The sequence below is a fragment of the Podarcis vaucheri genome (genome assembly GCF_965113315.1).
Source record: "Podarcis vaucheri genome assembly, chromosome: 7".
NCBI classification, from domain to species: domain Eukaryota; kingdom Metazoa; phylum Chordata; class Lepidosauria; order Squamata; family Lacertidae; genus Podarcis; species Podarcis vaucheri.
Genome location: NC_138765.1, coordinates 15,796,966 through 15,809,796, shown reverse-complemented (window position 1 = coordinate 15,809,796; position 12,831 = coordinate 15,796,966). Strand labels below are relative to the sequence as shown.

At 46.9% G+C, this 12,831-nt stretch overlaps 1 protein-coding gene across 1 annotated transcript in view; it reads right to left on the bottom strand.

Annotated features, from left to right (window-relative positions):
- The window catches only part of LOC309537968 (phospholipase A2 inhibitor NAI-like), a 92,575-nt gene that overhangs the window by 73,025 nt on the left and 6,719 nt on the right, over positions 1 to 12,831 (bottom strand). The gene's annotated exons all lie outside the window — the stretch shown is intronic.

Genomic DNA, 12,831 nt, shown 5'->3' with positions numbered 1-12,831 from the left:
AACACTCTGTGAGGTGAGTGGGGCTGAGAGACTTCAGAGAAGTGTGACTGGCCCAAGGTCACCCAGCAGCTGCATGTGGAGGAGCGGAGATGTGAACCCGGTTCCCCAGATTACGAGTCTACCGCTCTTAACCACTACACCACACTGGCTCCAATCACACTCCTGCTGAGTCACTCTCACCCAGCACTTCACAGAGTATTGCATCAGCCTGTTGAAGCCTGCAGACTTCAGTATCCTGCGAATCCCAACACTCCTCCTTAAGTCAAAGGCTTGAGACCTAATAATTCTCTTAAGTCTCGAAATTTAGGAGCATCCAAACATTTTGTATACAAATCTGCCACATTACATTTTGTGTTACAGTGCTGTACCTTTAACACATTTCTTTCCAAAGCATTTTTCACGTTTCCGTATCTTATAGCAATATGTTTACTCTTCCTCTTAAAGTTCTGTTGGTTAGCAAGCTGTTGTGCAGCCATGTTGTCACTTAGCACAGTGATTGGCATTTCAGAAGGTATTCCAAGCTCTTTTGTTAGGCAAGCAAACCACTCTATTTGTGACACACATTCGCTTATGGCTGAGTACTCTGCTTCACAAGTACTTGTGGCAACAAATGTTTGTTTCTGGGATTTCCACTGAACCAGGGCATTTCCAATATATATGGCATAGCCAGTGGTAGACTTTCCATTTTCTCTGTCCCCCCAGCTGGCATCAGCGTATGCATACACTTGCTGATCATATCCTGTATCCAGCACCAGTTTGTAATCTTTTGTGCCTTTCAGATACCTTAGGATTCTTTTAAGTGCTACCCAATCTCTCTGAGCCGGGTCTGCACTTCTTTGGCTTAACATATGCACTGCCAATGTTATGTCGGGTCTTGTCCAACAACTTAAATATAATAGAGAACCCAACAGAGAATGAAACGCTGTTGCATTCTCACATTTTTGCCCTTCTGGTTCATTTTTATACTGGGTAGTTATGGGAGTGTCAACCTCATTTGCCCTCTCCATTCCATATGTCTTCAGTAACTTTTCGATTTTTTCCTTCTGACTGAGAGAGTAGACGCCCTCTTCATTTCTCTGAACCTCTACTCCTAAGTAATTCTGAATCTCTCCCAAATACTTCAGTTTGTACTTGTTACCTAGGCTGTTTATAAAGCAAGACACTTGCTTTTGTGCAGTTGTTATTAGACAGATATCATCAACATACAAAAGTAAATAACAAACACTTCCTTGCACCATTGCTGAATATAAACAGGAATCATCCAAGCTTTGTTTGAATCCCATCTTTTTCAAAGTTGTGTCTATGCATTCATGCCATAGATGTGCACTTTGGTGCCCTTTGCAGCTTTAACACCATGCTGTCTTTTTCCAGCTCATAACCTGGTATTTGCTGTAAATACACCTCAGTGTCAATAGGGGCATTTAAATATGCTGAGGCAACATCAAAATGATTAACTTTTAACCCTCTCAGACCTGCCATCGATAAAACTGATTTTACTGTTTCAGCCTTTGCTGTTGGGGCAAACACTTCATCATAATGTATCATTTTCCTTTGTGTAAAGCACCTTGCAACCAACCTGGCTTTCCTCTGACAACTACCATCAGCCAGCTTTTTCACTTTAAAAACCCCACTTACAGCTTATGGGCTTTTTACCTTCAGGCAATTCTGTAGGTACAAACACATTGTTGTTTAGCAGAGAGTTATACTCTGCCTGCATTGCCTTTAACCACGCCTCTTTCTCTAGAGTAGGTAACTCTTGCACTTCTTCAAAGTTTTCTGGCTCAGTTACACAAACCTGGTTTATGGTGGTTGGGAACCCATAACGGTCTGGAGGTTGACCTTTATTACTTCTTGTAGACCTCCTTGGTTCATTAATCTCACCCCCTGGGCTACCTTCAGGGCTGCATTTGGGGTGGATTGACTCTGTAGATCTACCTCCTCCTGTCCCTGTTGCACTTTCTTCTCTCCCCTGCTCCATGCTAGCAGCTGGAGAAAAATGCTCAACTTTTACCTCCTCCCTTTCAGTTTCTCTGGGAGAGCTACCAATTCTTAGCTTTGTTTCAACTACCTTATCAGGTACGCTCGGCAGTAAAACTTTTTCTGGCAGTAGGTTTGCATGTATCTTGGGCCAATTTCTTTGCTCATTAAAGCTGGCTGATCGACTATAAGTCAAAAGATTTTTATCATCTTCAAACCTGTAGGCTTTCGTACCACTTTCATACCCAAGAAATAGCAACTGCTGTGCCCTTTTCCCACCTTTTCTTCGGTTCTTTACAGGTATGTCAACCCACACCTTTGTCCCAAAGATTCTTAAATGTTGCAAACTGGGACTTTTGTTATAGAGAATTTTATAGGGTATGTCATCTAGTACCCTTGACCACAAGCGATTCCCAATATAATTTGCGGTCTTAATACTCTCAGCCCAGTACTTAATTGGAAGATTTGCATCTGCTAACAATGCTTTCATTTGTGTCTGCAAGACACCTCCCCTACGCTCTGCTACTCCGTTCTCCTGAGGCGTGGCCACATTGGTAAGCCCATGTTTAATCCCTTGGGAATGCAACCAGTTTCTTAGGGAGCTTGCCATAAACTCCCCTCCCCTGTCTGTCTGAATAGAGCACACCTTTTTGCCAAGTTGCCTTTCTACCCTTCTTACCTTCTTCAAAGTTTGGGAAACGTCAGACTTTTGCTTTAATGGATAGACCCAGCCAAATCTAGAATAGTCATCCACTAGGATCAAACAGTAATTGTTATGGGAGACACTTGGTGGAAAAGGACCAGTTACATCAGCATGAATCAACTCCAGTAGTTTTTTGGTTTCTCTCTGGCTTGCTCTTGCTACTGGGCAAGCCCTGCTTTTAACCTCCTTACAGATATTGCAATCTAAGTAATTATCACAACTTTTTATGTTTGTCATCCCCCCACACAACTCCAATGTTTTGTTCAGCACCTTAAAGCTAGCATGAGCCAGACGCCTGTGCAGGAGATGAATACACATATCATGGGTTGGGACATTTTGCACATTCACAACCTTAGACTCACACTGCAGTACATACGTATTAGTTCTAAGGTTAGCATTTGCCAACATTGCCCCATTTTTCTTTATCTGGCACTTATCTCCCACAAGGTTTACTTCAAAGCCTGCTTTTGCCAAGTCAGGAATGCTCAGGAGATTGTTTTGCAAACTAGGCACACACAACACATTCCTGAATGTGTGTCCCAGCTGTGGGAACACAACCTCCCCCTCACAAACCACATTAGCTTTCTGGCCCGTAGCAAGACTTACATGTTGTTGTTGTTTTGTTTGAAGCCCTAGCATCAGTTAGCAATCCTTTTCTTTTACAAAAGGTTTGAGAAGCTCCACTGTCCAGAACCCACAGCTCTTCATTTTCTTGACCATCTGCAGACACCCAAGCGGTAGACTCTCTCTGCTGCCTCCTGTGCTTCTGCTGTTTTTGTTGTTTTCTTGGGCAGTCCTGCAGCAGATGTCCACTGGACTTGCAGCAAAAACACCTTTTTACTTTGTTGACCACCGGCTGGTCTGCAGCAGCTCCTCCTGGCTGTTTCTCTGGCTCCCGATACCTCTGCTCTTCCCGGCTGTTGTTCCCTCTGGGATGCTCCAACAGCTGGGCTGAGGTCATCTTTCGCTCTGCACGCCTGTCCTCCTCTGCATACAACCGTCCAGTAACGTATTCCAGAGTCAGCTTATCAGTCTCTACAGACTCGAGGGAATTGACCAGCATATCATAGCTGTCATCAAGGGAACTCAGGACTATAAAGACTTTGTACTCTTCCCCCACAGGCCTCCCTCTTAAGGCTAGCTCCTGGAAACAGCAAGTTAGGAATCTTAGGTGATTCACCAGGGAGTCCCCCGGTTTCTTCCGACACCGGTACAGTCTCCTGGTCAATGTTATCAGTGAGCCAGCTGTCTCTCGCACATGGACAGCCTTGAGCGCATTCCACGCCTCACTTTCTGTCACTTTATCAGCTACGTATGCTAGCTGGCTGTCGTCCACTCCAAGAATGATCGTAGCCAAAGCTTTCTCATCCTTTTCTAGCTGGGCCTCTGCTAGTGCCAGCTTTCCATCATCCTCATCCCACTCAGGGGGCTGCGGTGTAGTTTCCACCACCTTCCACAGGCCCTCACGCTTGAGGAAGTGTTGCATGCGGACCGACCAGATGCTGTAGTTCGTGGCCGTCAGCTTCTCCAGCAACACACCAGTTCTGGACTGCTCCATCCCTGCAGCTCACCTCCAGCACCCACGGCTAGATAACTGCCACCTGTACTCTTGCGCAGTGGAAGCGTGCTGGGCCCATACCCCTGTCACGAATTCCTCGCGGCGCTTTTTAGCGAAACGCTCAGAGTCCCAGGTTTCTTTTCAGTGCAGTCTTTTTTAATGTGAGCTATATACAAGTATTTATGAAAACAGTCCATACAGAGTACCTGCTCCTTAAGACAAACGAATACTCTCCACCACAGCATCACCACACCACAGCACAACCACCACACTTACTGTTGAACAGGCTTTCCTTTTTAAAACAGGTGATAGCCAATCACATTAATCACACTCCTGCTGAGTCACTCTGACCCAGCACTTCACAGAGTATTGCATCAGCCTGTTGAAGCCTGCAGACTTACTCAGTATCCTGTGAATCCCAACACAGGCAACACCATGGGACACGATTCAAGAGAAGCTCCGCAACAACTATGCGCCAAAGCCGTCCAAGATTGCTGCCCACCATGCGTTCTACCACCAGAACCAGGCAGAGGGGGAGTCAATTAACAACTACACCGCCGCCCTCTGACAGATTGCAATACACTGCGAGTTCCGAGACTTAGATGATGCCCTGATGGATTGAATCGTCTGCGGGGTCCGAGACATCCGTCTGCAACGGCGTCTCCTCACCAAGCCAGACCTCACACTGCAGAAAGCCATTGAGGAGGCCGTGGCCTCGGAAGCTGCCGAACACTCCGCCCAGGAGATTTGCAAGGCCAGCAGCCCACGTCTTGCTACAAAGCCAGTTCCAGTGCATCATGAAGAGGCCAGCAGTGATGAGGCATCCTCCAGTGAAGACGATGACGTGCACCAGACAAAGCGGGAGCGCAGGAAGTTCCAAAAGAAATCCAAGGGCCAATAGGAATGTGCCGGCTGTGGAGGCAACCATTCCCGTGCCAAGTGTCGATTCCGAAATGCCATCTGTCGGAAGTGTTCCAGAAGGGGCCACATTGCTAAGGTCTGCCGATTGGCTCCATCTGACACACCCCCTTCACTGACTCGCAAGTCCAAGTCTTCACTCCAGTCCGCCAAGGAAAACTGTTTCACTCTCACCAACTGCCACTGCCCGTCTGGAACCACAATTGGCCAAACCAACTTGCCTACGAGATATAAGCTGAATGTCACTGTGCTCATTGAAGGAGCTCCATGTGACATGGAGATCGACACTGGGTCTGCCCTGTCCATCGTGTCTTGCAGCTCGACTCTCACCTTGTACAGCTGAGAGACTACCAGGGAATCAACATCCCCGTGGTATGCGTTGGCTGGTTCCGGATCGCCTTCAAGGATTTTTTGGGCCTGCTTCGACTGGTAGTGGTCGAAAGTCAGCGGCCAAGCCTGCTAGGGCTAGACTGGTTTGATGCCCTCGGCCTGGAAGTCACCGGCATCAACTGCATCTCTAACGCAGAGACTGAAGGTCTGGTCAAAGACTTTGCCAAGGTTTTTGACGGCACTTTGGAGTAATATACAGGTACGCCCATGTCCTTTAGCCTTGATCCACAAGTCGCCCCCATCAAGCTAAAGCCACGCCGGGTTCCCTTTGCTCTCAAGGCTAAGGTGAATGAACAACTGGACAAGCTGATCGCCCAAGGAGTTTTGGAGCCGGTTGACCACACCAAGTGGGAAACCCCCATCGTCACGCCTGTCAAGCCAGACGGGTCAGTGAGAATCTGCGCCGACTACAAGTGCACGTTCAACAAGGCACTTCAGCAGCATGCTTATCTGGTTCCTGTTGTCCAACACCTGCTGCCTTCCCTGGGTGAGGGTAAGGTCTTCGCTAAGCTGGACCTTGCCCAAGACTATCAACAACTGCCCGTCGATGATGCCACCGCTGAAGCCCAGACGATCGGCACCCACCGGGGGCATTCCGTTGCCGCCGTTTGCAGTTCGGGGTGAGTGTGGCTCCTGGCATCTTCCAAAGCCTTATGGAGTGTCTCCTGAAAGGGCTTCCGGGTGTGGTACCATATTTTGATGACGTCTTGGTGTCCACAGACTCACACCAGCAGCTGTTCGAGCACCTCCGTGCCGTGCTGACCAGGTTTCAGGAGGCCGGGCTCAAGGTAAAGAGGGAGAAGTGCCAGATTGCCGTTCCCCAGGTGGAGTTCCTGGGCTATCTTATCGATGCCTCCGGCCTTCACCCGACCACATCGAAGATCCGCGCTATCCAGCAGGCCCCCATCCCAAAGAACAAGACAGATTTGCAGGCATTCCTGGAACTGCTGAACTTTTATAACATGTTCCTGCCCCAGAAAGCCACGGTGGCTGAGCCTCTTCACCGACTCTTCAGCACGAAGACACCTTGGACCTGGGGTCATCGGGAGACAGCGGCCTTCAACGTGGTCAAGGCTCTCCTTTCATCGGACAGTGTGCTGGTACAGTGCAGTTAAGCCTGTCCGCTGGTCCTTGCCTGTGACGCCTCACCTTTTGGCATTGGCACTGTCCTTAGTCACTGTTTTCCAGATGGAAGAGAAGCACCGCTTGCCTACTTTTCCAGGTTGTTATCTCTGACTGAAGGGAATTAAAGCCAGCTTGACAAGGAGGCACTGGCACTTGTGGCTGGAGTGAAGAGGTTCCATGAATAGGTATTCATGGCAGGACTTTTGACCTCATCACCGACCACAAACCGCTCCCGGGCCTCCTCGCCAGTTATCGACCAACTCCACCGGTCCTCTCGCTGTGCATGCTGCGATGGACTGTTTTCCTGGCTGCCTACCACTACCGGCTCGTCCATCACCCGGGGAAATTAATGGGCCATGCTGACTCTCTCAGCCACTGCCCTCTTTCAGCGTTTGTGGAAGACCCGACTCCTGCTTCATTGCTCCTCCTGACTGAGGATCTTCTGGCAGCGCCTGTATCGGCAGCCACTGTGGCCTCCGCATCTGCCCAGGATCGCACCATCAGCCGTGTGCTCAACTGGGTGTGGAGGTGATGGCCACAAGGGCCTTTTGCATTGGAGTTCCAGCCGTTCGCAACCAGACAACACGAACTCTCGGCTCATAGCGGCTGTCTGCTGTTGGGAGACCGCATCGTGATTCCCCAAAGACTCCGTCAACGCGTCCTTGAGGCTCTGCACGTTGGCCACCCGGGAATCATCAGAATGAAGGCGTTGGCTCGGTGTTACATCTGGTGGCCTAACATGGGTGATGCCATGACTGCCTGGGTTTCCGCCTGTCAAGCATGCCAAGAATCGAGGCCTGCGACACCGGCAGCTAAGGGACACACCTGGAAGACGCCCAAGACGCCCTGGTCGAGGGTGCACATCGATTTGGCCGGCCCCTTTCATGGCCGGACCTTTATGGTAGTGGTAGACACCTATTCCAAATGGCTGGAGGTGGCCCTGATGCCCTCCACCACTACCGAGGCTGTCATCCGGGTGCTGCGAGGCCTCTTTGCGACACATGGGTGTCCTGATGTCCTTGTCTCCAACAACGGACCGCAGTTCACGTCAGGCACTTTTGAGCAGTACCTTTTGGGACTGGGCATCTGCCATGCCCTAACTGCACCATTTCATCCATCCAGCGCCACTAACTTAAAGTTAGTGGGTGCCACTAACTTAAAGGTATATTGGATGGAGATGGAATTGTAAGTCTATATAAAACATGAAAGCCCCACTTCAAAGTATGTCAAATATATTTCAGATTTATCCTTCAAATTTTAAATTTAAATTTGATAAAAATCAGAATATACAAGAGTTAAAATACTAAAACAGATTAAAATTGCAAAAACTTTCTAAGCATTTCAGTAGGCTTGTCTAAACAAGTATGTTTTTAGCAGGTGCTGAGCGGAATATTGGGAGTGCCCCAACTATTCTCAGTGCTAGAGAAAATACTAGCAAGAAATCCTGCGGAGTAACTGGATTCTTTTGCTGAAAGACTATTACCCAAATTTCAGGAACTTAATAGTACTCTGACTAAAAGTGGAACTTTGGCCCTTAGATTGTTCTAAAACAACCTTGCCCATCTGGGTTCCAATGCCACACCTGGGCAGCAACCCCACTACACTGTCAAAGGACACACAGTGAACTAAGCACAGGTGCACATCTTGACTGACCCACATTTTGGGAAGGATCAAAGATGCATGAATCAATTTTTCTCTACACTTTTTTTCAGGACCACAAACAGCAGGGATTTGACCAGGGGGGAGGCATGCGAGGAGTGATGAATGGATCTAGTTCTCTACCTTTACCAACTTCCTTAGCAATCTTTTTTAAAATAATTACCTCCATCTGTTTCACCGATTTGAAGCTTAGGCCAAGCTGATAAACTATCAGACTAATATATGAAACAGGATCCTAAAACCTTTCAAATTGTAAGTACTATTATCTAGGTCTGGATAACCCTTCAACACATTTAGTAAAACTAACAAATGGATGGGGGTTGATTGTTCCCATAAAACCTTATATATACAATATTATACATTTCTGAATGTATTTCCACACACCCCAAAAGTTCTCTTCTTGGACAGCCCCACCACAAGTGGTGGCATGGCTCCCTCTAACTAAAAGCTCTGCAACACATTGGTTCTGTTCAGAAGAAATAAGGACAATTGCTCTGCAACTGTTTGCTATCTATGTATTACTTCAATGTCCAAGGGACTATGGGAGGTTATTGTGTCCTTGATGGACAAAGCAATATACTGAAAAAGAACCAGTACTGCAGCCTTTCACAGAAGCATTTTTTAAAAAATTCCCCCATGCCTCAAATCATAGGACAGCTAAAGACTCAAAATATGGCACAGGTGACTGCTGAGGGAGCCAAGCTAGATAGAGCTAGAGGGATTTAGACAGTGCTAGGGACATTGTGACGTGCCCTGAATATTGGACAATGGAGCCAAAGCTATTAAAATCACTATTAGTATCTGGTACATAGTTTCTCATTGTTCCAATTGTATCAGATTGTTGGGAAGGAGGACAGTCTGAGTCATCTGACATGTTTGGTGATGACTGCCCTAAGTCAAACTGTTTTGAAAAGAACAAAGCTAATGTTTTACAAGTGTTTTCAAAACCCATTATGAAACTCATCTACCGTATTTTTCGTCCCATGGGACGCACCGGCCCATAGGACGCACCTAGTTTTTTGGGGGGGGATGAAGGAAATTTTTCCCCTCCCCCCCCTCAAAACCAGGTCGGGGAATCCAAACCAGGTCGGGGAACAGCGGGATGGCGGCACTGCACCTCCCCGCTGTCCCCCGAGCTTGTGGGGCTGCCCGATGTCTGCCCGAAGCGTGGGGCGCTCTGCTTCAGGGTGCCCCGCACTCCGGGCAAGCAGGCTGCTATCCGCAACCTAGGGAGCCCTGCGGGAACTCCCGCGGGCTCCCAAGGCTTGCTGATAGCTTCCTGAAGCCTGGAGAGCGAGAGGGGTCGGTGCGCACCGACCCCTCTCGCTCTCTAAGCTTCAGCGAAAGCCTGCATTCACCCCATAGGACGCACACAGATTTCCTCTTCATTTTTGGAGGGGAAAAATTGTGTCCTACAGGGCGGAAAATACGGTATATGCCCCAAATCTGAACTTATTCAAAAACAGGATGGACACTCATCTGTTAGGGATACTCTAATGTTGGCTTGTGTGCACTATATTGGGTGTGAGAGTAGAGAGCCTACCAGAACCCCATCTCTCGCACCAAACTTACATGGTCCTACAGTTATGCATTTATAAGTTCTTTCAGCTAAACCATTTTGGGTCTATATTTATCAACATTTTTGGCCTGGTCTTTCTTTCTTCAGCTGCTAGTGCTTAAGATACCACAAGGTGCTTGGTTGATTTCAATTCAACAGACCCCCACTGCTACTATTTTGCTAAGAAATACTCAATAATACAAACCCAAATAAGGGAGAATTTGACAATAGCACATCCTACTATACCTTAACATACGACAATTCACTATTCCTCTGTGTTACACTTATGTAGGGAAATATTAATTAAAAATTTGAAAAACAACAACAGAGAAAAAGAAAACATTGTCAGCTACCCATATATGACTATGGTTAAACGGAACTTCTTTACATACTCCCACAAAATTTATAGTAATGTAGTAAGAAAAAAAACCAAAACCTTTATCTGCTCTGTTTTCCCCTTTCTGCATCCCAGATACCCAGCAATGCGGTTTCGTTTATACATTATTTATTTCCTAAGACTTAAAGATGGCTTCATTGTAAAAAGAAGCAGCAGTTACAAGCAGATAAATATGAGAAATCATCTGAATATACAAGTTTTAAATTACTAAAACAGATTAAAACGGCAACAACTTTCTAAGCATCTCAGTCGGCTTGTCTAAACAAGAATGTTTTTAGCAGGTGGTGCGCAGAGTACATTGAGTGCCCCTGACTGATCTCAGTGCTAGAGAAGGTACTGGCAAGAGACCCTGTGTAGCAACTGAATTAATTTACTGAAAGACTATTTCCCAAAATTCATCCACTTAATAGTATTATTTGACCAGGCGGAAGGCATGCAAGGAGTGATGAATGGAGCCAGTGCTCTATCTGCAGCAACTTCCTTAGCGATCTTTTTTTAAATACTGACTCCATCTGTTCCACTGTTTTCAAGTGTCCACTAAACTGAGAAACTCTCAGACTGATATGTGATATGTGGAGCCGGGCTACTGCAAGCCTTTCATTTTTATTAGTATTCTCTATTAAAATCAAAAAGAATTGTGGCTTTTATTCAGTATATTTAAGGCTTGCACGTCATACTAGCTTTAGAGCAGAAATGTCTAAAAGAATCCAATAATGTTTTGGATAGTGAGGGTACGGCAGATTTTCAGCCAACAAGTAAGGCAGCTGCCTCTTGTACTGGTGCTGGGGGTAAGGAGGTAGGGTTATTGTAGGAACACGGACAGCTCCTACTTAGATTCTTGCTCTGAGAAGGCCTCTAAGTCATTGAATCATAACATTCTAGAAGAATAGAGTTGAAGAGTTGAAATATATGAAGGTATTCTGAGCGCCGTTTTGTCCAAGCTGCTGATATACAGGATTCTCAACTAAATCTTAAATGACACACAGCCATCCAACCTGAGGCCTTCTGAGTATCCCCCACCCCCCATTTTTTAGTATCTTCTCACAATGCTATGACCAGCAACAATGCTCTCAGAGACTGACTGCTGGCCTTAATTTGTTACACAAATGTGAACTAGTACTGCTGCTACTCAGGTGTCCAATGCCTATGGGAAGCTGCTGGGTTTTTCTTGGATAAAGGGATATATTCACGGTGAGACAATGCCTCTGTCTTTGCTCCTTTTTGCTGTGTAGAGTCTAACTCAGATGGAAGGTGAATATGATGTTTTTATCATCTTTCATGCCCCAGAAAAAGGACTGCTGAGGTATTACCAGCACAGCTGGGGTCATGTGGGAGGCAGCCATTTCCCACCGCCGGAAACAGGAAGCCTCAGCCCTAGTCAGCTTCAATAGGGGTTAATAATGAGAGTACATGTTGAGAATGGAAGTATTAAGCATTGGCTTTACAGTGGTACCTCGGGTTAAGAACTTAATTCGTTCTGGAGGTCTCTTCTTAACTTGAAACTGTTCTTAACCTGAAGCACCATTTTAGCTAATGGGGGCCTCCTGCTGCCGCTGCGCCACCGCTGCACAATTTCTGTTCTCATCCTGAAGCAAAGTTCTTAACCCAAGGTAATATTTCTAGGTTAGCGGAGTCTGTAACCTAAAGCGTATGTAACTTGAAGCATATGTAACCCGAGGTGCCACTGTATTTTACTTTGTACTTGTCTCACTCATCATAAAGTCTTTAGTTTCTAAAATGTATGAAAGACAGAATGTAGTCCCCTTGCTTCTACCCTGACTGCCAATGTTATTTTGAGGATAGGATGTAGAATAACCTTCTGTCTTGTGGATTCCACAATTTATTTCAATTGGGTGTGTGTGTTTAATACCTATTTGTGACAGCGAGGCCTCAGTTGCACCCCTCTGGCACAGACATTGGCTCAGGCTTCATATGATTCTGATGAGCACTGCAGCCTCTTCAGCAATGACAAAGGATTAATAATGAGAGTACATGTGATACTCTCATTATTAGTAATAATGAGAATGGAAGACAGTAGAAGGGAAAGTTGGGGGTCATTTGAGCTAAGTGTCGGACCCACGCCACTCACCCCAGCAGCTCCCCGAAAGCTTGCCGGCCCAGGTCCTATGACAAGGATTCCCATGACAGGGATTGGGCGGCCCTGGTCCCATGACAGGGATTGGACGAAATCATGGCAAGCCCCAGGATTCCTTTAAAGGAATTCCCTTCAGCGCAATGGGAGGGGCAGGCACGGCCTATCCTGACCCCTCCACCACCAGCATATTATAACCAATGCCTAACCGCAACCTTACAAGTTGTGGCGAATTGCTGAGTAGTAGGCAAAAACCAAATGGCACAGCCAATCACCAAATGGCAAAATTCCTACTAGGCCCCTGCACCCAGGTAGACGACCCCAGGACAGGCAAAGCAAGGTCAACCGGAAAAGAGGGCGGGCGGGCGGGTGATCCGATGCACTCTGCAAAGAGAAAGAGAAACCAGAGTGCACCAATATTTAAAGACTATGGTCCCACCCACCCAATTTGCAA